Here is a 24620-nt window from a genome sequence, read left to right as displayed (position 1 = left end):
CCCGTCTCTCTGGACTGCCTGCAAAATCTGCCCTCTCATTATTTTCCATTTTGCTACTTGACTGTGTCACTTATCAGATCATCTGATGTCTCCACTTTACGAAATGGCTTTAAAAACTTTGTGGAAAATGGATTTAAGAGATGCATTTATTTTGGTGCAGAAAAGTACGAAACCAGACCTAAGGTTTTCAGAAGATGCATTTTCCATGAACTTTTTGAAGACCTTACACATGAAAAAAGTTGGTAGAAAATGCATATTATGGGGAAAAAAACCCTATGTGTAGACTTAAAATTTTCTTGCACCAAAATAAACAGTCCATTTCTCCATGCATTGTTTAAAGTACTGTCACATGCACTAAACATAAGGAAATTCGTATTTACTTTGAGAAGTGGGTAAACCTGTAAGACACGCATGATGAGCTGGGTAAAGTTAGATGTGACAGGCGGCAGGCTGGCCTTGGACAGCCCCCACGCAAAGCCAAAGCCCTGTTTACACCCTGGAATCCCCAGATCTGCTGCGACAATTGCTAATTACGGTGACTAATTAAGATGTCATTGGCCTCTAATCATGAACCTTGATGAGATTAGTGATGATGAAACCTTGGAAATGAATTTACAACCATCTACATGCTTTTCCTTGCCCTGGCTGGGCTCAGTCTTCTCTCGAGGACGGAAGTGCCAGGCAGTCTGCGAGCAAGGCAGCAGGGATCCGAGGGAAAAGTGAAGGTCCTGGGAGGCAGGCTGACTACAGGTGGCCTGTGGCATGTGGCGGCTTGCAGGAGACAGAAACGCAAAAGTCACATCAAGGGAACTCTCCAGGCCCTGAACGGATTAAATTGTGCAGAGAGTTTCCGGAGAGAATTCAGACATAACACGATGTGACTCAGCGGTGATGAGCGAAGAGTGAAAGGTGCTGGGAGTCAGTTCTGCCTGCGAGTAGCCATTGCTGGTTGTTCCCCTCACCTCATCGCACTGAGCCTCAGGCCATCCATGCGGGAGAGCGCAGTGGACCAGCGTCTGGGAGGCGTCCTCAGCTCCTTGTTCCTTCTCGCCCTCCTCTCCACTCAGCGCAAAAGGAGGTGGATTGGCTCTCTGCTGCTCTCTTTCAGCCGTCCTCTCTCCCTACCCCTGCATCCTTTTTTTATTTCTTTTTTAAGATTTTTATTTGAGAGGTAGAGCTGCAGACAGAGAGAAGGCGAGACAGTGGTCTTCCATCCACTGGTTTACTCCCCAAATAACCACAATGGCCAGAGCTGGGCCAATCTGAAGTCAGGAGCCAGAAGTTTCTCCCACATGGGTGCAGGGGCCAAGGACTTGGGCCATCCTCCACTGCTTTCCCAGGCCATAGCAGAGAGCTGGATTGGAAGTGGAGCAGCTGGGACTCGAATCAGTGCTCAAACAGGTTGATGGCACCACAGGTGGAGGCTTAGCTAACTATGCCACAGTGCTGGCCCCTCCCTGCATCCTTTTTTAAAAAGTTTTTACAACACTAAGTTTTTAAAAAGAGATTTATTTATTTATTGGAAAGGCAGAGTTACCGAAAAAGAAGGAGAGAGAGGAAGAGAAGAGAAAGAGAGATATATAGAGAGAAAGGCTTCCATCTGCTTGTTCACTCCCCAAATGGCTTCAACAACCATGATTGAGCCAGGCCAAAGCCAGGAGCCAGGAGCTTCTTCCAGGTCTCTCATATGGGTGGCAGGGGCCCAATCCTTGAGCTATTTTCCGCTGCTTTCCCAGACCATTATCAGGGAGCTAGATTGGAAGTGGAACAGCTGGGACACGAACCAGCGCCATTATGGGATGCCAGCACTGCAGGAGGTGGCTTTACCCTCTGCACCACGGTACTACTCCTCATGTGCTTTCTTACTGGACTCTTGGCAGCAGCTGCTTGTGGATCAACCAGTTATCCAGACTGAAGCAGCTGTCTCCAGGTCAACCAGTTATCCAGACTGAAGCAGCTGTCTCCAGGTCAACCAGTTATCCAGACTGAAGTGACTGCCCCAGTGACAGCTGCAGTGGGGTGTATTTTGCTCCCCAGCCATCTAAACCATGCAGTGGACTCCAGGCTCCTTCCTAACTGATCCTCGCCCGCCTGGCACATCCAGGACTTTCTGTGTCCCCACCATGCATGCATTTGTCTCTTCAGGTTGTACACTTCTTTTGCTTCTGCCCTTAATCCCAATAAACTTTTTCTTCCTGTATTGCTTTTACCACGGTAAAGTACATAACATAATATTTTCCATTTTCATCATTTGAAAAATCCAAAGGCATTAATCACATTTACAACATTGTTCAATCATCAGCACTTTCTATTTCCAATTTTTTTATCACCCCAAACAGAAACTCTGTATCCACAAAGCAATAATTTCCCATTCTCTCCTGCTCTTTCCCCAGCCTGTGGTAGCCTCAACTTTCTTTCTCCACGAATTTGCCTGATCCAGATAGTTCATCTAACTGCAATCATATAGTAATGCAATCATGCAATTTTTATCATTGTTGGTCTGGCTTAATGCACTGAGAATAATGTTTTCCAGACTCATTCGTGTTGTGGCGTCTACCAAAACTTCATCCTTTTTATGGCTAAGTGATATTTCATTTGTTTATTTGTTCAGCTGCCGATGGACACTTGGCATGCTGTCAGCTTTCAGCTGTGGCTAATGATGCAGTGGACTTTGGTGTACAGCCATCATTGGAGTCCCAGTTTTTATTTATTTTAGATATGTGTGTACCTATGAGTGGCACTGCTGGGTCAATGGAAATTCTCTGTAACTTTAGGATCAACCAATTGGCCTCTAACATGTCAATCAGCAATGAGGGAGGGCTCCGATTTCTCCATATCCTTGTCAACACTTGTTATATTTCACTTCTGCGTTACAGTTTTCTGTGAGGTATAAACGTAGTATCCACATCGTTGCTATGCTCATGGTCACAATGACTAATGATACTGAGCATTCTCCATGGTTATTTTTAAGTTTTCTTTGGATAAATGTCTACGTAAGTCCTTGACTCATTAACTTTTTTTGTTGCTATTGTTAAGTTGTAGGAGTTCTTTATACATCTGGATAATAAAGTCTGACTAGATATATGATTTGCAAATACTTTGTGCCATTGTGTAGTCTTTGCACTTTCCTGATGCTTTTTCTTTTTTTTTTCTCATGCCTTTGGTGCTGTATCTAAGAATCTATTGCCAAATCTAAGATCATGAAGATGTGTCCTATGTTTTTATCTAAATACTGTACAGTTTTAGCTCTTAGAGTTATGTCATTTATCAGCTTTAAGTTAATATTTGCTTATAGTATGAGATAACATCCAGTCTCATTCTTCTGCCTGTGGAAATCTAGTTGTGCTAATGACATTTGTTGCCAAGGGTTCTCATTGAATGCACTGGGCACCTTTGTCAAAAATTCAACCGGCCATAGATATGTGGCTCTATTTCTGAACTCTCAATTCTGTTCCACGGTGTAGATTTCTATCTTTATACCAGTTGTCACACTGTTTTGATTATTGTAGTTTGGTAGTAAGTTTTGGAATAAAGAATATGAGTGAGGCCTGCAAATTTATCCTTTTTTCAAGATTGTGTTAGATATTCAGAGCTTTGTGTAATGGCATATGAATTTGAAGCTGGCTTTTCCTATTTCTCAAAAAAAATTCTACTGGAATTCTGTAGTGCCTTGTCTTGTCTGTAGATCTCTTTGAGTACTATCAATCTCTTAATGATATTAGGTCTTCCATTCCATGAACGTGGGATGTATTTCCACTCTTTTAGTTCTTCTTTAATTTCTTTTAGTATGTAGAAGTCTTGTACTTCCAGAGCTGAATTTATTCCTGGATATGTTATTATTTTAGATGTTGTCATAATGAATTGCTTTCTTAATCTCCTTTTTGGATTGCTCATTGCTGGTACATGGAAACACACAGCTAATTTTTTATACTGATCTTGTACCCTGCAACTTCACTGTGATCATTTATTAATTATGGTAGTTTTCTGGTGGATTTTTGGGGGATTTTCCCTAAATAGATTCATATCATCTACAACTAAAGATAGTTTTACTTATTCATTCCCAATTTGGATTCAGTTAATTAGTTTTCTTGTACAATTAGTTTGTCTAGAACTTCTAGTTCAATGCTGATGGCAGTGTGGTGAAAATGGAATCCTTGCCCTGTGCTTGATCTTAGGGAAAATGCTTCAGTCTTGAACTATTAAGTATGATTTCAGTATGATGCTCTCTGTGACTTTTTTTTTTAATAAATGGTTTAATCATGTTCAGGAAATTCCCTTCTATTCCCAACTTTCTGAATATCCTAATACACTTTTTTTTTTTTGACAGAGTTAGACAGTGAGAGAGAAAGACAGAGAGAAAGGTCTTTCTTCTGTTGGTTCACCCCCAAATGGCTGCCATGGCTGGCGCTGCCCCAATCCGAAGCCAGGAGCCAGGTGCTTCTCCTGGTTTCCCATGCAGGTGCAGGGCCCAAGCACTTGGGCCATCCTCCACTGCACTCCCAGGCCACAGCAGAGAGCTGGACTGGAAGAGGAGCAACCGGGACAGAACCGGTGCCTCAACCGGGACTAGAACCCGGTGTGCCTGCGCCGCAGGTGGAGGATTAGCCTAGTGAGCCGCGGCGCCGGCCTAATCACTTGTATACTACTAATTATTTACTTAGATTTTCCCACACTTCTGGAAATGTATTTGTCTTGATTCTTTGGATAAAGAAGACCTTTTCCAAGCCCGATCCAAAAGCCATTCCATCTTGTTCCCACGGCTTCTTTGTATTTAAACTCCTCCTTGTCATTGTTTGCTGCTAAGGCTGTTACACCATGACAGTCTGTGATCTTCCCAAGTGTGGGGCGGTCTCAGTCACTTACTGTCCCCAGAATCTCTCTCGGCACTCACGAAATGTTTATTGAAACAACGTTGGCTGAGTAACATATCTGATTTCTCAGCTTCTCCTAATCACTCCTGAAATATCTGGCCTGGCTCCCCGCCCCCCCGGCTGCTCTCTCTGACCCGGCACACTGCTGCAAGGGTGCTCTGATACCAAGGCCAGCAGAGTGGAGGTGGCCCTGAGCGCCTCCTGCGTGTTTATGACCCACGAACACCAAGGAAGGGGATACCCTTCTACCCTGCTCTGCAAGCAACACACAAAGCAAGTGGGAGTTTACCGCCGGCAGTTCCCATGGGGGATTCATTCATACTTGCTCAAGAGCTTGGGCAATGCCGGACCACCCAAGTATTCTCTTGGCCTCGTCAAACCAGAGCAAACCAGTGAGCCCTGATGAGAGGACTCCTCTGGGCCCCCCACATTGCTGCAAGTGCTGGGGTGGGGTGGGGGTGGGGGTGGGGTAAGGCAGTGGGGATAGAATCTCCCTGGGTTTGCACCGTGTGATGCGCTGATATATTCAGGCCAGTGGAAGAAGGTTTGCAGGCCAGGTCCCCACACAGACAACAGTGTCAGTTTCTTTCTGCTGCTATAACCACAGCAATGTAGACGTCTCATCCTGCGGTTCTGGAGGGTAGAAGCAGCCCAAAGTGCATCTCACGGGGCTAAGACCAGAGCGTTGGCACCACTCTTACTCCTGGGGTCTTGAAGGGAAGCTCTGCTGATCTCTGTTGGTTGCCTGAACCTCAGGACTCGACGGCCCCAGGAATCGGAGTGGTTACCTTGGGTTCAGGTGCATCAGACAGGGTAAACCTTCTATCTGGAGAACTGTACTCCAATCACATGAACCCATTTTCACAGGCAGCCTCAGTGTAGCTCCCGCAGTCAAGGAGGGGCAAATGTGTCTCATTATTGTCCCTGGAGAATGCTGTGTTCTCTCCATCCCTGTTCAAGTGCACTCCTTAAGAACTTCCGGTCCGTCGCTCCACAGCTCTCCCCAAAGTTTGACCCAACAGCGATTATGCCCTGCGTGCCCAGAGGGCCCCCTAGGAGTCCTGGAAGGTGGGAGGGGCTCAGGAAAGCCCGACTCCCCAGCTCGCTGGAGCTGACAGATTGCATTTCCCGTGAGCTCAGCCATTAGCTCCTGCCTTCTGTCACTCCGTGCCCACACACGGTCTGGTCTCCTCACACACTTCCAGAAACCTGCCTGCTGCCCACCCTTGCCACGCCAGCGCTGCTCTCTGCTAGCAGCGACACCCTTCGCTGCCTGCCACCCCACCCCCTGTCGTCTGACACCAACTCCAAGACTCGCGTCTGGGGCTGGAATTTTGTCGTTGCTATGGAAGTGGGAAGCAGCTCAGCCTTCCAGGCTCACAGAGTGTCTAAAAACACAGGCGGCATCTCGTGCTGACACGCCACTGACAACCCGCGATGACAGGGATGTACTTTTGAGTGTCGTCTTGACAAGGAGCACGAGCCTCTATCTGCCGGCCCATCCGCCTGGCCATCTGCTCCCCAAGATTGTCTGTGCTTCCCTGGCTCCCGTCCTGAGCCTCCCCTGCAGGGGTGCTGCTCCCCGCGAGGCCTCGGCTGCCTGCAGGGGGCAGGAGGGAAAGAGCCCTTGACATCTGGGGCTGTGCTGCTCCGAGGGAGGCGAGGCTGGGGGCCACACTGGGGGAAGCTCGGGGTCCCTTCCCTGCCCTGGCAGGCCCAAGGCCACGAGTGGGCACTTGAGCCAGGCGAGAGAGCGTGGGGAGCCAGAGCTCCTGCCTTGTTTGCAGCCCGAAGCCACAGCTCTAGGGATTTCCTCAGCTCTTGGCGGCTCTTGGAAAGGCAGCCCTTTGGGGAGACGCCAGCATTCCCAGGTGATGTGGGGGAGAGCTGCCCAAGACACGTGGATTCCTTTGCTTCCTCTCTCTGACCCCCCCACCCCCACCCCGAGGGGAAGGGATGGAGGAATGCCTGGCCTCTGTGCAGGTGCTTGTCTGCTGATGTCCCCGGCCACTCAAAGTGAACACTGGGGACCTGCAGCTAGGGGAAGGGAGTATGAGCATCTGGGCGGGAAGAAGGGATGACAGGAACAGGCAGTGAAGACAGATCCTTGCCCCTTATTCCCTGCATGCGTGAGGATTGCACCCTAGGTCTAGCCCTGCTCTCCTAGGAAGATACAGGATAGTGCTTGCCAACTCCTGCACCGCACTGCTTTTGCTGGGAAGGACAGGCAGGGCTAGAAGGTCTGTCTGGGATGGCGCTGTTCCATCTTTCAGGGGCTAATTCGTCCAGGATAATTCCTTCTTCTTTCGCGTTCTCCTGTGCCTCGTGGAGATGGGGGATAGATTCTGTGCCTCTGACTCTCATGGAGTCCCGAGGATTCTGTTGGTGGGGCCTTGGGGTCCTGCACAAGAGGCTCTGACCTCTGTCTGCTACACAAGGGCAGCCATCAGCGCCGCATCTTCAAGATGACAGCTCTCCCTCGGAGCCTGCGAGGATACCAGCCCCAGCAATTATTGGCCGATAACTAGTTGGCTCCTGTCTCCTTCTGGAAGAATCCTCATACTTGGTGATGGCTGTCAGCTGTGGCTCTGTGATCGGATGAGTCTGCTGGTCTCTATCCATCCCGAGGCTCTCAGGGGACTGGCAGTCTCTCACGGGGGCAAGGACACGCGTGTGGATCGGCTGCTGGGACTTCAGTGCCAGGGAGGTGACAAAAGGTGGGATGCAGGACCTGAGCAAAGCGTCCTGTGGGCTCAGGTTGCTGCTGTCTGCTTAAGACTTTTGTCAGGACCAGATCTTCTCACCAGCCAGTGTCTGGATGATCCCACTCCAGTCCCAGGCAGAATTATAGCTTTTTCTCAAAGTCCACCAGCAACTGACCCCACTCCACCCAGAAACTGCTGCCCGCAGCAGTAACAACAGCAAGACAGTCCATCCCCATATAACCCGGGTTTGTTGGTGAAGAAGCAGTGACACAGCAACACCTCAGCAAGTGAAGTGAAGCCGTGGGGATCGTTAACTGTGAGAAGCAGCGGAAATAAAAAGAACGGAGCAGGAACTTCTGAGAAAGTCCTCTGCACGCTGCTCACGGAGCACTTTCTGTTTCTTAACGTTTCCTATCCAGACTTTGGAGAAGGAAGACAACCACACACACACACACACACACACACACACACTTGCTAAAAAATTTTTGTTGACAAAAAAGTGGAATTTATTGAAAATTAACATGGTACCTTTTATTTATTTATTTTTAAAAATTTTTTGACAGGCAGAGTTAGACAGTGAGAGAGAGAGACAGAGAGAGAGAGAGTTATAGACAATGAGAGAAAGAGAGACAGAGAGAAAGGTCTTCCTTTCGTTGGTTCACTCCCCTAATGGCTCACTCCTGGCCAGCGCTGCGCCAGGAGCCGGGTGCTTCCTCCCGGTCTCCCATGTGGGTGCAGGGCCCAAGCACTTGGGTCATCCTCCACTGCACTCCCAGGCCACAGCAGAGAGCTGGACTGGAAGAGGAGCGACCGTGACAGAAGCCGGCGCCCCAACTGGGACTAGAACCTGGGGTGCCGCTGCCGCAGGCGGTGGACCAGCCAAGTGAGCCAGGGAGCCGGCCAACATGGTACCGTTTAATTCAAAATTTTAGATGGTTCTAATTGTACGTTCTTGTGGGTATAGTGTGCTAGCTCAATGCCTGTGTTCAATGGGTGATAGCTAAGTTATGTTAGCATTTGCACCTCCCTTAATATTTTCTTTACCTGATATTTGCCTATAACTATGGGGTCCAGTGTGATATTTCTTTTTTTTAATATTTATGTTATTTATCTGAAAGACAGATATACAGAGACAGGCAGAGACAGAGAGGGAGGTCTTCCATCCGCTGGTTCATTCCCCAGTTGGCCACAACGGCCAGAGCTGCACCGATCTGAAGCCAAGAGCCAGGAGCTTCTTCCAGGTCTCCCTCATGGGTTCAGGGTCCCAAGGACTTGGGCCATCTTCCACTGCTATCCCAGGCCATAGCAGAGAGCTGGATCGAAAGAGGAGTAGCCGGGGCTAGAACCAGTGTCCATGTAGGATACCGGCACTTCAGGACAGGGCCCCCAGTGTGATATTTCAATACATGTATACAATGTGTGCTGATCAAATTGAGTGATTAACTTTGTCTCCTCCTTGTCCTTACGTGGAGCCTTCAAAGTCCTCTTTTCTGTTTGCTGTACATGACAGGTCCCTGTGCACCACAGCTGCCCCACTGCACTGTGGCCGACACTAGGACCTGTTTTCTTCTTTCCAACTGCATTTCGGTACTCATTATCCAACCTCCTTGCATTCTGCCATTGTTCTCACTGTCCAGCAATCGCTATTCTACATTAAGATCAGCTGGTTTTTCCTTTTTTTCAATTTTAACTTTCACAAATGAGAGAGGACGGGTGGTGTGTGTCTTTCTGAACCTGGCTTACCTCATTCACCGTCATGCCCTCAAGTTCCACCACATGACATCTTTATCATTGAAAGGAAATTTGAATAACTACTTTTGAGCACTTGCAAAATGACTTCAGGGGACTTCTTTCCAAATTTCTGCTATTCAGAGGATTTCCACCACCCCACCCCCACCCTCGCCAACTAGTCTTAGTTTTTATAGCCCTCTCCCAAATTTTCAAGTTCTTGGAAAAGAGAATTGCATTGAGTCAGTCTGGGGGGGGAGGCTACCCCCATTCGATCAGCTTGGAGGGTACAAAATCCCCAGAGAGACGTCCCTCCTCCACCTGAGACCAGCGAGCACTTCCAGCCGGCACCTGGAGGCACTGGCGAATGTTTAGGGACAGGTGGTTCTGCACAAGGTGTTTTCCGGCTGTAGCTACTCCCAAGGAAGTCCCATGGGCTGCAGGGACCTGCGCGGACAGAGGCATGGACGTCGCCAGGATTCAGTGAGCGTTCACCGAGCAGCTCCGAGGAGCGAGGAGCCAGGCATTGTTCTGGATACTTCAACGCACCAGAGGGAAAAACAAAACAGAGAGCTCTCAGCCCTCCCTCCCGGGGCTGACGTTTTGAGTAGGATTGTATTGGCTGACGACTAGTTCATCGGTTCACATGGATTGACGCAATAATTGTGATGTGTATATAGCATGTCCTCATCAAATCGTGGTAGTAGCTGGCGTTTCCATCTCCTTGTCATTTCTCTGTGTTTGGAGCCTTTGAGCTTTTCTCTGCTAGTTCTGGGTAAAGCAGACAATAGTTTGTTGTGAACTGTGGCCACCCGCCATGCTGGGGCGCCCTAGCACACGTTCCTTCTCTACCCGTGTTTTGATAGCTGTCATTCAAGCTCGCACCCTCCCTCCACCCTTAGCAACCTCTAGGCATCACTATTCAATGTTCGGATCATTTTTTTTTTTTCCTTTGTGTGAGCTTCCACATATGAGAGCAAATAAGTGGGACTTGCCTTTCTATGCCCGACTTCACTTGGCTTAATCTCCGCCAGTTCCATCTATTTTGCTGTAAGTGACTTCATTCCCTTTCTCTTTACAAGCAGAATAATACTCCATGGGCACTTATCCCGCATCTTCCTCATCCATTCGTTCACTGATGGGCACCCAGGTTGATTCCACAACTTAGCTATTGGGAGCGAGGGCAGGTCGATCTTTGGTCTGCTGATATCATAGCCCCCGGATTTACACCCAGAAGCAGGAGAGCTGCATCAGATGTTAGAACTATGCCTCACTTTTTAAACGAAACTCCAACTTGTTCTTCATAGTGGGCATTAATTCCCACTCTACCAACGGCGTGTAAGAGTCCTCATTGTCACATCCTTGTTAGCATTTATTATTATTATCTGCTTAATAACAGCCATCCTGCCGAGGAAGCCTTCCTGGATTGTCCCACTACCCGGCCGCATGTACTGCAGCGGGGGCAGCTCCCGGCCCTGCCTGTGCCGGGCGCACCTCCCAGAGCTCACCGAGTAACGTGAGGTCTAGTCTGGTGTGGTCTGGGTTGGACAGGGGTCTGCCATGCCATGGGGGGTGTAGTAACCAGGCTGGTGTTTCCCTGGGGCCCTGGGACCGGGTGGCTCAGCAATCCTAGCCCCAAGCCCCATACAGGTGCTTCTGTTTAGAATCCGAAAGCTTGGGTGGTGGGAATGGAACCCAGCTCCTCCGTGCGGGTGGGACAATGCACGGAACTACAAGCTAGGGTGGGAGCGGAGAGTGGCTTGTATAAGCTCCTGGTTACTTCTCTGTCCCACCCCCTGCTAACGCAGCCTGCTTGCCCCACCCCCTCACCAGGCCACCCACCTGGGATCAAAGGTTTCCCTCCCACACCCTGGCTTGGGCCCTGCCTCTGCCCATTTGGGCCTTTGGGGGTGGGGCCAGCAGATGGGTGGAGTCTCTCAATAAAGTTTTAAAAGCAAAAAAATAACAGCCATACTGTTAAGAGTTAAGAGCCATACGTTGAGCTCCCCATTGTCACACCCTTGTTAGCGTTTGTTATTATGTCTGCTTAATAACAGCCATACAGTTGGGAGGCCAGCAGGGCGCCCGCATTCCACGGCAGGCGTGTCTTCGATTGCTACCTTGCTCCAGCTCTTGGTTTCAGCTTCTTGCTAATGTGGACCCAGGGAGGCAGCAGTGTGGGCTCAAGCTCATGGGAGACCTGCCAACCATGCGAGAGATCTGGATTGATTTCTAGGACCCTGGCTTTGGCCTTGCCCAGCCCTGGCCATGGCAGGTTTTTGGGGAATAACCAGCAGATACAATCTCTCTCTCTCTCCCTCTCCCTCTCTCTCTGCCTCTTAAATAAATAACAATAACACAAATGTTAAAAAAGAATAGCCATTCTAACTTGTGTGAGACAATATCTAATGATGGTATTTTTTTAAAGATTTATTTATTTATTTATTTGGAAGGCAGAGAGGAAGAGAGAGTCCTCCATCTGCTGGTTCACCCCCAAGTTGGCAGCAATGGCCAGAGCTAAGCCTATCTGAAGCTTCTTTCAGGCCTCCCACGTGGATGCAGGGACCCAAGCACTTGGGCCATCTTCTACTGCTTTCCCAGGCCATAGCAGAGAGCTGGATCAGAAGCAGAGCAGCCGGGACTCAAACCAGAGTCCATATGGGATGCCGGCACTGCAGGCGACAGCTTTACCTGCTATGCCACAACTCTGGGCCCATAATGACGGTTTTAATTTGCACTTTCTTAGTGGATATTTTTTCATGTGTTTGTTGGCCCTTTGTATATCTTCTTTTGAGAAATGTCTGTTCAGATCATTTACACATTTTTTGTTCTTGTTAAGTTTTTCAGTTCTTTATGTATTCCAGATATCGACCCTTTGCCAGTTGAATAATTGGCAAATATTTTATCCCCCCATCTTCCTCTCCGTTTGTTGTTCTTTTGCTGTGCTGAGGGTTCTGAGTTTGCCACTGGCCCATTTGTCTGCTTTTGTTGCCTGTGCTCTTGAGGTCTTGTCCAGAAAATCATTGTCTGTACAGTTGTCCTGATGTGTTTCCTCTATGTTTTCTCCCAGTAGTTTCACACATTTGTGTCTTTGAGTTAATTTTTTTGGGGGGGGAGAATTCATTTTTCCCTCTTACCAGGAAACAAAATATGTATTTTGCTTTTCATTAGAGATAACTTAAAGCACTGAAAAGTAGTTTCTTTTTTCTCATTGGTCCTCATGTTAATGTGATGATAACACAAAGAGAACAGCTTCAGTGTAGCTTCTTCCCTTTCTCCCTCCCACCTTCCTCTTTTTTTTTTTTTTGAAGATTTATTTATTACTTATTTGAAAGGCAGAGTTACAGAGAGAGTTAGAGACAGAGAGAGAGGTTTTCCATCCTCTGGTTCACTCCCCAGATGGCCACAATTACTGGAGCTGCACCAATCTGAAGCCAGGAGCCAGGAGCTTCTTCTGGATCTCCTACATGGTTGCAGGGGCCCAAGGACTTGGGCCATCTTCCACTGCTTTCCCAGGCATAGCAGAGAGCTGGATCAGAAGTGGAGCAGCTGGCGCCCATATGGGATGATGGCACTGCAGGCGGAGGCTTTACCCTCTATGCCACAGCACCGGCCTTCTCTCTCTCTCTTTCTTTCTTTCTTTCTTTCTTTCTTTCTTTCTTTCTTTCTTTCTTTCTTTCTTTCTTTCTTTTCTTTCTTTTCTTTCTTTCTCTCTCTCTCTTCCTCTCTTTCTCTCTTTCTTTCCTATGTATTTTTGAACTAGGTAAGAGGCAGTGGTAATGGTGGGTCACGTCTATCAGTTTCCCCAGCAGCACCTGTTAAAGACACTGCCATTTCTCCATGGTGTTCAGTGTCCTTGTCAGTAACCAGCTGGCTATAGATGTGTGGGGCTGTTCATGGGCTCTCTATTCTGTTCCGTTGCTCTACGTGTCTGTTCTTATGCCAGTGTCATGTGGTTTTAGTTACTATAGCTTTGTGCTATGTCTTGAAATTGGGTTTAGTGATGCCTTCACCTTGGTTCATTTAGCTCACTATTGCTTTTCCTAGTCAGGGCCTTTTGTGTTCCCATATGTGTTGAGGATTGGGTTTTCTTGCTCTGTGCAAAATGTCATTGGTTTCTTGAAAGCGATCACTTTGACCTTGTGTCGTGAGACTTTGCTGAAGGTCTCGAGGGCTTCCTGGTGCCTGTTTGCTGAAGGCCCTCACTGAGTCACAAGAGCTCTTCTGCTCCGGGTGCTCGCTCCTTTCCCTCACCCCGCGTCCCCACCAACCTATCTCCAGGCCCTTCTAGTTTGCCTACTTAGTGGCTTCTGGATCTGTCTCCGCCTCTCTGTCTCCACCACCTCCGCCTGCGACTGAGCTGCCGCAGATCCAACTGGCCTTGACATGTCCACTCGGCCTTCCCATAGTTCATCGCGCATAGAGCACCCAGAGGGCAAATCTGCTTGCGTCACCACCCTTGTCTGAAACTCTTCAGTGGCTTCATGTTGACTTTGGAGTGAAAGCCCAAGAACTGAACAGCCCAGAGAGTCCTCTGCTTAATTCTCTGACCTCATTTGGCGCCACAGACCCTGGTTCTCTGGGCTGTGTTGGTGTCACCTCAGGGCCTTTGCATAAGCTCTCTCCTTTTTTCTAGTTTGCTTCATATAGCTAATGCTTCAGATAAAGGGAGAAATATGCCCTGATTGCGTCCTTGGCCCTCTTTCTCCCTGCCACCCACATGTTCTCACAGAGTAGGAACGGTTCATAGCCATTCACTCGTTAGCGCGGTCAGTGGGTTCACATCGGTCTCTCCTCCTGGGCTGTGAGCTCCCTAAAGGTAAGGTCCTGGGCTGTTTGTGCTCACCATTGCATTTCCAAAGCCTAGCACAGGGCCTGAGCAACACAGGAAAGAATGAATAAATGACTGGAAAGGAAGTGAATTGTCCCTGGGACAGGGCGACTGTCCCCTCTGAGAAACTCCGCTGCTATGTGTTCCGAAGATTAATTTGGTTCTGTTCTTTCTTTCTTTCTTTCTTTCTTTCTTTCTTTCAGATCTATTCACTTATTTGAAAGTCAGAGGTACAGGGAGAGAGGGAGAGAGAAGGAGAGATTGGTCTTCCACCCATTGGTTCACTCCCCAAGCGGCCACAAAGGCCAGGGCTGGGCCACAGGGGACACTGCCATCACACACTGCCCCACAACCCTGGCCCCACTGCTGTTCCTTTCTAGAAAAATCTTCAGAGCAGTCCGGGGGCCCACATCCTTGGCACGTTCCCCAGTGGCAGCCACGTTCTTCCTAGCAAGCAGGAGAACACGGGCCGTTTCAGGAGGCACGGCGGGGAGGCCGTGAGTGTCTGTTTCAGTGAACTGTACAGTGCATCGCCATCTCACGTCCCAAAGCAAGTGTGTGCTGGGGACCTTCTAGGGGGTGTGTGGGCCTTAGGTACCACCGTCTCCAGAGCGTCAAGAATTCTGCACTAAAAAAAAAAAAAAAAAAAAAAAAAATCAGTGGGGATGGGGAGAGTACCAGGAGGAGAACTCTAGCCGTAGGCTGCCCTCCGGCACCTTTCTCACTAAAGGGCCTGCCCTCCTCTCTCTGAACTCATCGCACACCAGGTGGTCGGCGAGCCTGCGCCGTGGAAGAGCTAGGAGGTGCCGGGTCCTGTGGGATCCTGCAGGGCCCTCGGGATCCTGGGCCTATCCCGTGGCAGGAAAAGCAAGGACCGTCACCAGGATTATGTAGACGGTGTGGAATGGCACGCTCAGCTCTCAGACCACTCAGATACTCAGCTCATTTGATTTCATCGAGGTTTAAGTTGTCTGCAGCTCAGCGGCAGCCGTGCCACAAGAACGCTGCCGCCGCCGCCCCGGTGGAGGCCGCAGAACCCCAGGCCCTGGCGTCCTCCATCCGCAGAGCGGCGGGGCCTGCTCTTCCCGTACACCTGCCGCTGCCGCCGCGGCTCCGTCTCCTCGGCCCCATTTAGCATTTTGATTTGTGCGGCTTTGCTGAGACTCTCTCTCGCGGCGTGTTGACTTATCACTCATCCCGAGAAGTTCCCATTCTCTCTCCTCCTGACAGCCTTGCCTAATGTACTTATTCATTCAATTTAAATAAATCGAACATGGGCCTATGACAGCCGATAAGTGAGTCACACAAGAACAAACAGAAGAGAGAGCTCTGTAAATAGTCAAATGTCAAGTCAGAATGGAAAACTGTCCCCACAGCTTCAACGAGCCTTGGATGTCTAATATTTATGGCCAATTGATGTCATTAGAAAGTAAATAAGGCCTCTTATGCTGCATTACATAAGATTAACTGCAAGCAATGGAGTTTAAATAGCAGAGATAAGTGCAGATGGAAATAAACCTGTTTAAAGCTAGAAATATTTGATGGGCCTCCTTGCTGCTTTTAAGATAATTGATCTGTATATCTGTATTGAATCTCGCCATAAAAGCTTTGAAGAGACTTGTGGCAAAGCCTGTTCAGGCCCAAATCACATTTCTCTGGGGCCACCCAGCCACAGCTGAAACCTCTCCAAAGAGGATCGCCAGGGCTGGGGAGAAATAGAGGTCTTCTGGCCGTAGGACCCCCTATTCACCCCCGCCCCGATTTCCTGCATATCAGCCAGGACAAAATGGTCCCCTCTGGTAGGGAGCCAAAGCCGCTGTGGCATAATACAGCGATGGTTTGGTTTGGAGAAGAGCAAGGTGGGGTAGGCTGGGAGGGGGCTGAGTCACCGCCTCTGAGTATTTTCACAGCACTATGTAAAATACAGCCGTTCCCTCTTATCTGCAGTTAGCTTTCCGCTGTTTCAGTGACAGTCCAAAAATATCCCATGGAAAATTCCAGAAATAAGCAAGCCCTGAGTTCTGAGTATTCTGAGTAGCGTGATGAAATCTCTCCCTGCCCCACCCCATCCCATGCGGGACGTGGGTCATCCTTTGATCCAGCATCTCCATGCGGTAGACGGGACGTGCTTGGTCTTTGCTTAATAGCCCGCTTATCAGATGGCCTGTCGTAGTACTGCAGCTCTGAGTTCAAGTAACCCCGTGCTTACCTCATAATGGCCTCAAAGGCAGGAGCAGTGGGGCTGGCAGTTCAGATATGCCAAAGAGCACTTGACAACTGCATTCTTTAAGAGAAAAGGTGAAATTGCCAGAAGATATTTTGAGAGACGGAGAGAGAAACCACACCTCTATCACTTCTATCGTTGTTAGCTCTTGCTCATGTCTCCTCAGGATTAATTTATGAGTTAGACTTATCACAAGCTGTATGTATCGGAAAAATCATAGCAAATGTAGTGCTCGGTGCCAGCTACAGCTTCAGGCATCCATGGGGTCTCGAAGTAGATCCCGTGTGGGCGAGGGGGCCCTGCTGGAGTGAATCTCAACTCTCAAACCATTCGTGGAAAAGCAGCAGGTTCTTTTAACCCTCTAGTCCTTGTACACAAAGGTTGCTGTCTCGCCTGGAGCTCCTGTCCCATCCAGCTTAGCACACAAACTTGACCTCCGACTGGCCTGCTTCATCCACGGGGCACGTGCTCTGTGACATGTCAGTACTCAAGAGCTCCCCCATTCTGGAAACTCTCACTTTGAGATGTGTGCCTGTGGGGCCAGGTAGCAGTGTATGGAGTGACGGCTCCCTTTGGCAGAAGTTTTATGCTCTTTGTCCCCCTTCAAGGGGGTGCGACACAGGCGCCACAGTACACGGACACCCACTGCATCCTAACAGGACAGGAGATGTCTTGACATCTCCAGCTGACATAAATCTCAATGCACAACCTCAGACAGGCAGGCGATCTTATCTGTGTAACTCCTCTACACAAAAGCTGGTTCTGTTGCAAGGACCACATTGCTTCGGCTGCAGAAACGGAATCTGGGTTGGAAGCCTCTTGTGTGCCCTCAGCCCTGGGCAGCGTCTACACCGTGGAGAGAGCAGAGGCTTGTGAGGGGCGGGGGATCTCGGTCAGGATTGCCACCATCTGTCCATGTTGGCCTCTACGCAAGTGTCTTCGTCCCTGTCTGCTCTTGGCTTCCAGTGGAGGCAGCCGCCAGCCGCGTCTTCCTGGTCCCCACCTCACCACACTCTCCACGGCTTTGGGAGGGAGGGGAGGAGTCGAAGGTGGGGGGCAGGCCTGGGGACAGGAGACTTTCGGCCCTGGCTCTGCTCTGGATCACTCGTCCTCATTCCCCAGGATGGGCCCAGGCAGGACTGCGCTCAGGGACTCCCCCAGCCTTGATGGATTCTTTGTTGGGTGTTGGACTCCCAGTTACCTTCCTCTGCACTTGAGAAGTTGCCATTATTCCTTTATTTCCTTGGAGGGAGGACCCTGTCTCCCACTAATCTCATGTTCTTTGAAATCTCTGACTCAGCAATGAGTCGTTGGCTTTGAGGTTTCCCAGTCCTATTTCCACTCCTTTATCCCCATCATCCCTTCCCTGAAGCAAAGGGTGTGGGAAAAAAAAAAAAAAACAAAAACCACTGGCTATTGCCTACAAGAGGGAGGAGGGGTTGCAAGGTAGCAGGACTGGGAATGTCAGTGGCACTAGTCAACACCCCCAAACATCATTACCCGCAGTGGTCAACTGCTGAGAACCCCTAGATGGTGCTGGCTTGGGAGGCAGGAGACACGCCATCTCTACAAACTTCTGACAGCGGCTGGCGACGCAGCTACTAGAGGAGGCTCAGAGACCAGGCGGCAGGTGAGGGGTTCTGTGCCTTGGTGCTGTGGACTGAGCGGGAACTGGCTCCCCAAACACGTGCAGGTGCCTGACCTCTGCAGTGCTATGCTGTGGGAAGCTGGGGCTTCATCTAGTTATAGTATCTGAGAGGCGGAGCATCCTGGCACTTGTCCTTGGAAGGTAGATCTTGTGAGAAGGTGGCTGGTGTCAGTTGGGTTGGGCCTTGCTTCCTGGCTCACCACGTGGTCACTCCTCCACATCCACTCCTCCACCAGCCACCAGGCCCATGGGGCTGCCCAGTCCTGAGCTGTCAGCTGCAGCCTCTGAGCTGAAGTCAGCATTTTCCTTCCTAAGCGACCCCTCTCAGGTAGTTTACTTAAATAAAGGCTGACTCGCAGGTGACCCTGAACTGGGGAGAGCTGTCCAAGTGGGAGACTCCAAGGGAGGAAATCTCCAGATAGTCCAGCTCTCTGCCCTCGAGTCCATGAACAGCCAGGGCTGGGAAAGCGAGGGCTCTGAGCCAGGCCTGGTGCCTGACCCCTTCTGCAGGGGGGCCATTGCTTCTCTGGGTTGCCTCCCTCTCGATTTAGATCGCCATGGGTGGGTCTCCGGTGTGTCAGTTTATTGAATTGTCCTCGGATCCCAGACTTGGGGATGACTGTGGCGTCCCGTTTGCCTTTGTGACAGATGACTCATGCTGACGGCTTCCTCTGGGTGGCTCACGCGTCACTTGGGAACATCGGTAGCAGAGCTGAGTAGCATCTGCTTAGGCTGGTGCTCATTTTCTCCCAGCACGTGGCCGGAGCCCTACAGGAAGTGACCGCAGGAAGTGGGCTAGCCGGCGACTACAGGAAGCGCCGGTAGGTACAAGGCAGGGCTGCAAAGCCATGAGAATTACATCTTAGGCAACTGGAAGAAAGTTACTGGCATTTGCTGGCACTGTGTATTTTTTAAGACAGACAATTTTTTTATTGTTTTTGTTGGTGGTTATTTCAGTGTGGTTATTGCTTTTTAAAGGTTAAATGACTGGATTTTCTCCTTCTTTTTTTTTTTTCTTTTTTCTTTTTTTTTTTTGACAGGCAGAGTGGACAGTGAAAGAGAGACAGAGAGAAAGGTATTTCTTTGCTGTTGGTTCACCCTCCAATGGCCGCCGCGCTGTGGCCGGCGCACCACGCTGATCCGATGGCAGGAGCCAGGTACTTATCCTGGTCTCCCATGGGGTGCAGGGCCCAAGCACTTGGGCCATCCTCCACTGCACTCCCTGGCCACAGCAGAGAGCTGTCCTGGAAGAGGGGCAACCGGGACAGAATCTGGCACCCTGACCGGGACTAGAACCCGGTGTGCCGGCGCCGCAAGGCGGAGGATTAGCCTAGTGAGCCATGGCACCGGCTCGATTTTCTCCTTTCTTTATCATCTTTACTTTGCTTTGGTGCAAAGGGGGAAAGCGTAACCATTTTCCTTGCATATTTTATCTGCAGAACACACTGGAAAGAAGGTGTGTTCTTTTTTTTTTTTTTTTAGATTTATTGATTTACTTGAAAGTCAGAGTTACACAGAGAGAGTAGGAGAGGCAAAGAGAAAAAGAGAGAGAGAGAGAGAGAGAGAGAGAGAGAGAGAGGTCTTCCATCCTCTGGTTCACTCCCCATATGGCCACAATGGCCAGAGCTGTGCTGATCTGAAGCCAGGAGTCAGGAGCTTCTTCCCAGTCTCACAGGCTGGTGCCGTGGCCCAAGGACTTGGGCCATCTTCCACTGCTTTCCCAGGCCACAGCAGAGAGCTGGATTGGAAGTGGAACAGCTGGGACTTGAACCGGTCCCCGTATGGGATGCCGGCACTGCAGGCAGTGGCTTTACCTGCCGTGCCACCATGCCGGCCCCAGCAGGTGTGTTCTTACAACAGATCATGGAGTGAGAATCAGTGGTGAGACCCTGGAGGATGGAGGGCAATGACAAAACAAGCTCTCCTGACTTTGTGGTGTGTTGTAAAATGTATTCTTCCCTACCCCCAAGCCTAGGGCAATGTATCTCTATGACAACATTAAAGAAAAGGAAAGAAAATCCCAAATGGACATATCAGCCAGGGATCGCCAAGAAACAGAAGCAGTAGGATATAAGGGTACCTCAAAAAGTTTGTGTAGAGTGGAATTAAAAGAAATTTCTTTGGGTGCAAAAAATTTTGCAATCCACGCATAGTTTCTTCAATATGCATTTTTAATGAACTTTTTGAAGACTCTGTTGGCATGGATTTCAATTTTTTGTGCAATACAACAAACATTTTCTAAAAAATTATTATCATTTAATTTGGAAGTGTGTGGGAGAGAGAGAGAAGGAGAGAGAGAGAAAGAGAGACCTTCCATTCATTGCTCCGCTCCCCAAATGCCTGTAACATCAGGGCTGGACCAGGCCAAAGCCAGGAGCCAGCAATTCAAACTGGGTCTCCCACATGAGTGGCAGGCACTCGAATACTTGAGCCTTACCGGCTGCCTCCTAGGGTGCACATTAGCAGGAAGCCGGAGTTCTAGGATCTGAACCCAGGCACTTCTCTATGGCATGTGGGAATCTCAAGTGGTATCTTAACTGCTACACCAAACACCTGCCCCTCACCAAATAAACATATTTTAATTCCATTGTCATGAAGTTTTATAAGTGTTCTCATAGTAGATATATGAGAGTGGCTTCTCTAGGGAATTGGCTCAAGGGACTTCTCTGCCACCTGCAGCTGGAGGATCCGCAAAATCATCAGTGGGAGTCAAGCTGAGCGCAAAGACTGCATGCGAATCAGGGGGCCAGGAGGCTGACTTCTACCCTGAGGTTGATGGCCTGAGTACTGGGGAGGAGGTGGACCCCAGGATCTCTGAGGCCTGAGATGCCAGGGGCAGGAGGAGATGGAGTCTCTGTCCAGGAGGAGAGAACAAATTCACGCTTCCTCTGCCTTCGTGCTCCGCGCATGTCAGGCTAGGCGATGCCCACGCATGGTGCTGTCTGCCTCATTCACTCTGCTTACCCAAATGCCCACCGCTTCCCAACCCACCTTCTCTGACACACCCAGAGGCAGGGTTCTACTGGCCACCCAAGTCTCTCTTTGTCCAGCCGTTTTAACACATGAACGTAGCCACCACAGCATGCACAGGTCAGTGTGTTTGTACATCTGTCTGTGAGCATGGAGAAAGACATGGAGGGGCCGGCACCACGGCTCACTAGGCTAATCCTCCGCCTTGTGGTGCCGGCACACCAGGTTCTAGTCCTGGTCGGGGCGCCGGATTCTGTCCCGGTTGCCCCTCTTCCAGGCCAGCTCTCTGCTGTGGCCCCGGGAGTGCAGTGGAGGATGGCCCAAGTGCTTGGGCCCTGCACCCCATGGGAGACCAGGAGAAGCACCTGGCTCCTGGCTTAGGATCAGCATGGTGTGGCGGCCGTGGCAGCCATTGGAGGGTGAACCAACGGCAAAGAAAGACCTTTCTCTCTGTCTCTCTCTCACTGTCCACTCTGCCTGTCAAAAAAAAAAAAAAAAAAAGAGAGAGAGAGAGAGAGAGAGAGAAAGACGCGGAGGAGCACCCTCTACATGATTAACGTTGTTGACCTGAATGGACTGGATTGGTAGTGGGGGCAGGGAACTTTTTTACTGCCAAGGGCACTTTGGATGTTTATAACATCATTTGGAAGTCATGCAGAGTTGTCAATTTATTAATTAGCCTGCTTTAGAATGATTAAATTTCAAGCCCCACCTGCGGTTGCCATGGTAGGCCCAGATCCAATTGTTTCGTGGACCTTATATGGCCCACGGGCCGGATGTTCCCCGCACCTGTGAGGCGGCAGTGTGGAGGGTGTTGCCTTTGGGGTGGAAGGCAACTTTCCTTGTTTTTATGTGTGACAATGAATGCATTTTACCTTTGTAATCTACATGACCTAGTTTGGAAAAAAAAGGCATCAAAATGTCATTTTCTGGTTTTAGGATATTTTCTAAAAGCAGTGAAAGGGATAGATCTTAAATTATTAACAAGTAGGATATGCATAGACTGACATCTCCCTCTATCTACTCTCCAGTAGATGATGATATGGACAATGTTGGGGCATGACTGTTCTCTGGGGACTTTGATGACAGAAGTGTCACCTGGATCCTTCTCACAGGGCCTGGTCATCTCACACAAGACAGCCCAAATCAGACTGCCTTTGAGTGGACTGGCACGTTATGGTAAACAAACTCACATCTGCTAAGAATCAACCAGAAGACTTTTTTTTTTTTTTTTTTTTGGACAGGCAGAGTGGACAGTGAGAGAGACAGAGAGAAAGGTCTTCCTTTTCTGTTGGTTCACCCTGCACTGGCCGCTGCTGCTGGTGCACTGCGTTGATCTGAAGCCAGGAGCCAGGTGCTTCTCCTGGTCTCCCATGGGGTGCAGGGCCCAAGGACTTGGGCCATCCTCCACTGAAGTCCCGGGCCACAGCAGAGATCTGGACTGGAAGAGGAGCAACCGGGACAGAATCCGGCGCCCCAACCAGGACTAGAACCCGGTGTGCCGGCGCTGCAAGCAGAAGATTAGCCTATTGAGCCGCGGCACCGGCCAGAAGGCTTGTTAACAAAACAGATTTCCAGATCCTACGCTTAAGAGTTTACTAGCCCTACAGTGGGCTCCAGGGTCTGGGTTCCTAAGCATCTCCTGGATCGTTGTAAAATGGAGCTGAGTTTGGGGTCCACTGGTCTTTGATACAGAGAATCCTCACGAAAACCTTGCATAGGAATCTTTTCCTTATTCTAGGAGCACCACTTTCAGGATGGAAAATTCTGGGGTTTGGAAATTGTAAATAATAGCGCCCTGGAGTAGCTTTTCTGACCAGATCCAGAGGCTCCCTGCTGCCCTAGGCAGATGGATTACCTGGAGGGAGGCCCATGTGCCCAGACTGGGAATCCTGTATGGCAGCCCACCTGCAGGGAAGGGGGCGGAGGAGAAATGGGGCCAGGCTCTGGGGACAAGGTGACACCTGATTTGGTGTTCCAATTCGGAGATAGCCAGACTCGTGAAGAATTCTTCCTGGTGGTTTCCGAGTTCAAGCACTCTGATGGTCTGGTAATGATTTCAGGCTATTTTAAATACATGGACATGCTGTGAGTATTTCTTTTTGGAGGCTCTCACAGGCAATTCAAGTGCTTTGGAAAAACTCACACACTTTCTGGGGGTCCTTGGTCTCCCTGGATGTTTTTTTTGTTGGCAAATCACTGGCTCCTGGTGGCTGGGGTCATGCCTGGTTAGGCACACTCAGGCTTCAGTCTTTTGGTGTGTGTGGAGGCACTCGTCCATTGGTTCCATAACCATTTCACCACACATTGGCATGACCCTGGTCTGGTTGGGTGTGGGTTATTGGCCTGGGGAGCCGTGTGCCGGGAGATGGACTCTCAGGCATTGCGGGCTTCGGAAACTGTGCAAGTGCTCCTTGGAAGGACTTGGGCGTAGAGGGCCAGGTGGGGACTGCGGAAAACTGCCGAAGCCCCACCTTGTCCCCTGCGCCATTCTTGGCAAGGCCACTGGGCACCATCTGCAGCCCAAGAACACGCCGTGGCAGCACCGCTACCACTATTTCCATCACAGAAACATTTATTTGATCTTCCAGCATTGCTTTCAAGATGATTAATCTCAGCGTGGCTGTGTGTTTAGGCTCTCCATAAAGGCAGGTGCATGTGTCCATGAGCGGCTCTGTCAGGACTGCTAATGTAAGCGTCTGTTTTACAGCCCAAGTGACAGCTGTATTGTTCTGGCAGGGTTACAGCTCTGACATGTGGAATCAATCTTTTTAACCTGTCAATTAATCAGCGGGCAGCTGTCAGCCCAGCTGAAAGGCCTGAAGGACAGTGCCCTTTCAATGGATTATACTGGGGGCATGGCGAAGTAAAATTGAACACTTTAAGCTTCAAGGAACTCTTGTTGCATTCAAAGCCAGACTTCACTCTCACTTAAAGGAAACCGGCGAGAGCCTTTCTGAGGAGGTTCTGGGACGGCGTCTGGGTAACGATTAGGTAGCGTGCTCCTGAGGTTGCTTTGCCAGGCTCAAAAGATCCTTAAAGGAGGGGCTGTGGCGGGGGTGACGGTGGGAGGCCTCTGTGCTCCACCAGGTGAATCTCATCTGTACCCGAGTCAGGACGGAGTTGGTTTGCTTCTGATGTGCAAAGTGCACAGCCGATAATGGGATGCCTGGTCTCCGGGAGGATACACAGGGCACCACCAGAAGGAAGCCTGTTTATTAAGCCCTTCGTGTACAGGGGCACTGTGCTCAGTGCGTAGGGGAATGAACAACAGAACCAGACTTCCCTTCCCGGTCACCTCAGCTATGGATTCAGGAGATAGAGCAGAGAGCTGCAAGAAAGTACAACAAGCCCTTGAGCCCTCTACGGACAACTGGTTATTCTTTGTTAACTACGTGAATGGGCGTAAGTTAGTACGCGCCCCCGGACAACATAAATAAGGCCCCTGAAATACAGTCATGAACAGTTTGGAAGAGGAAAAGGTGCCCCAGCTGGAGGCTGCTCCGAGAAAGGGCAGCCGGCCACTCTCCGGGCTCACCCTGTGTTTGTTTTTCCGGCTGCTTCTCTCTGCTCTTCCATAAATAACTTACTTTCGCCATCCCTCATTCCTTTCTTCCTTCTACAAATATTTATTTAGCACCTA

This window comes from Oryctolagus cuniculus, chromosome 2 (genome assembly GCF_051225735.1).
Source record: "Oryctolagus cuniculus isolate XC-2025 breed Fujian yellow rabbit chromosome 2, ASM5122573v1, whole genome shotgun sequence".
Lineage (NCBI taxonomy): Eukaryota > Metazoa > Chordata > Mammalia > Lagomorpha > Leporidae > Oryctolagus > Oryctolagus cuniculus.
The sequence above is the reverse complement of the archived record's forward strand: the minus strand, read 5'-3'. Positions refer to the sequence as shown.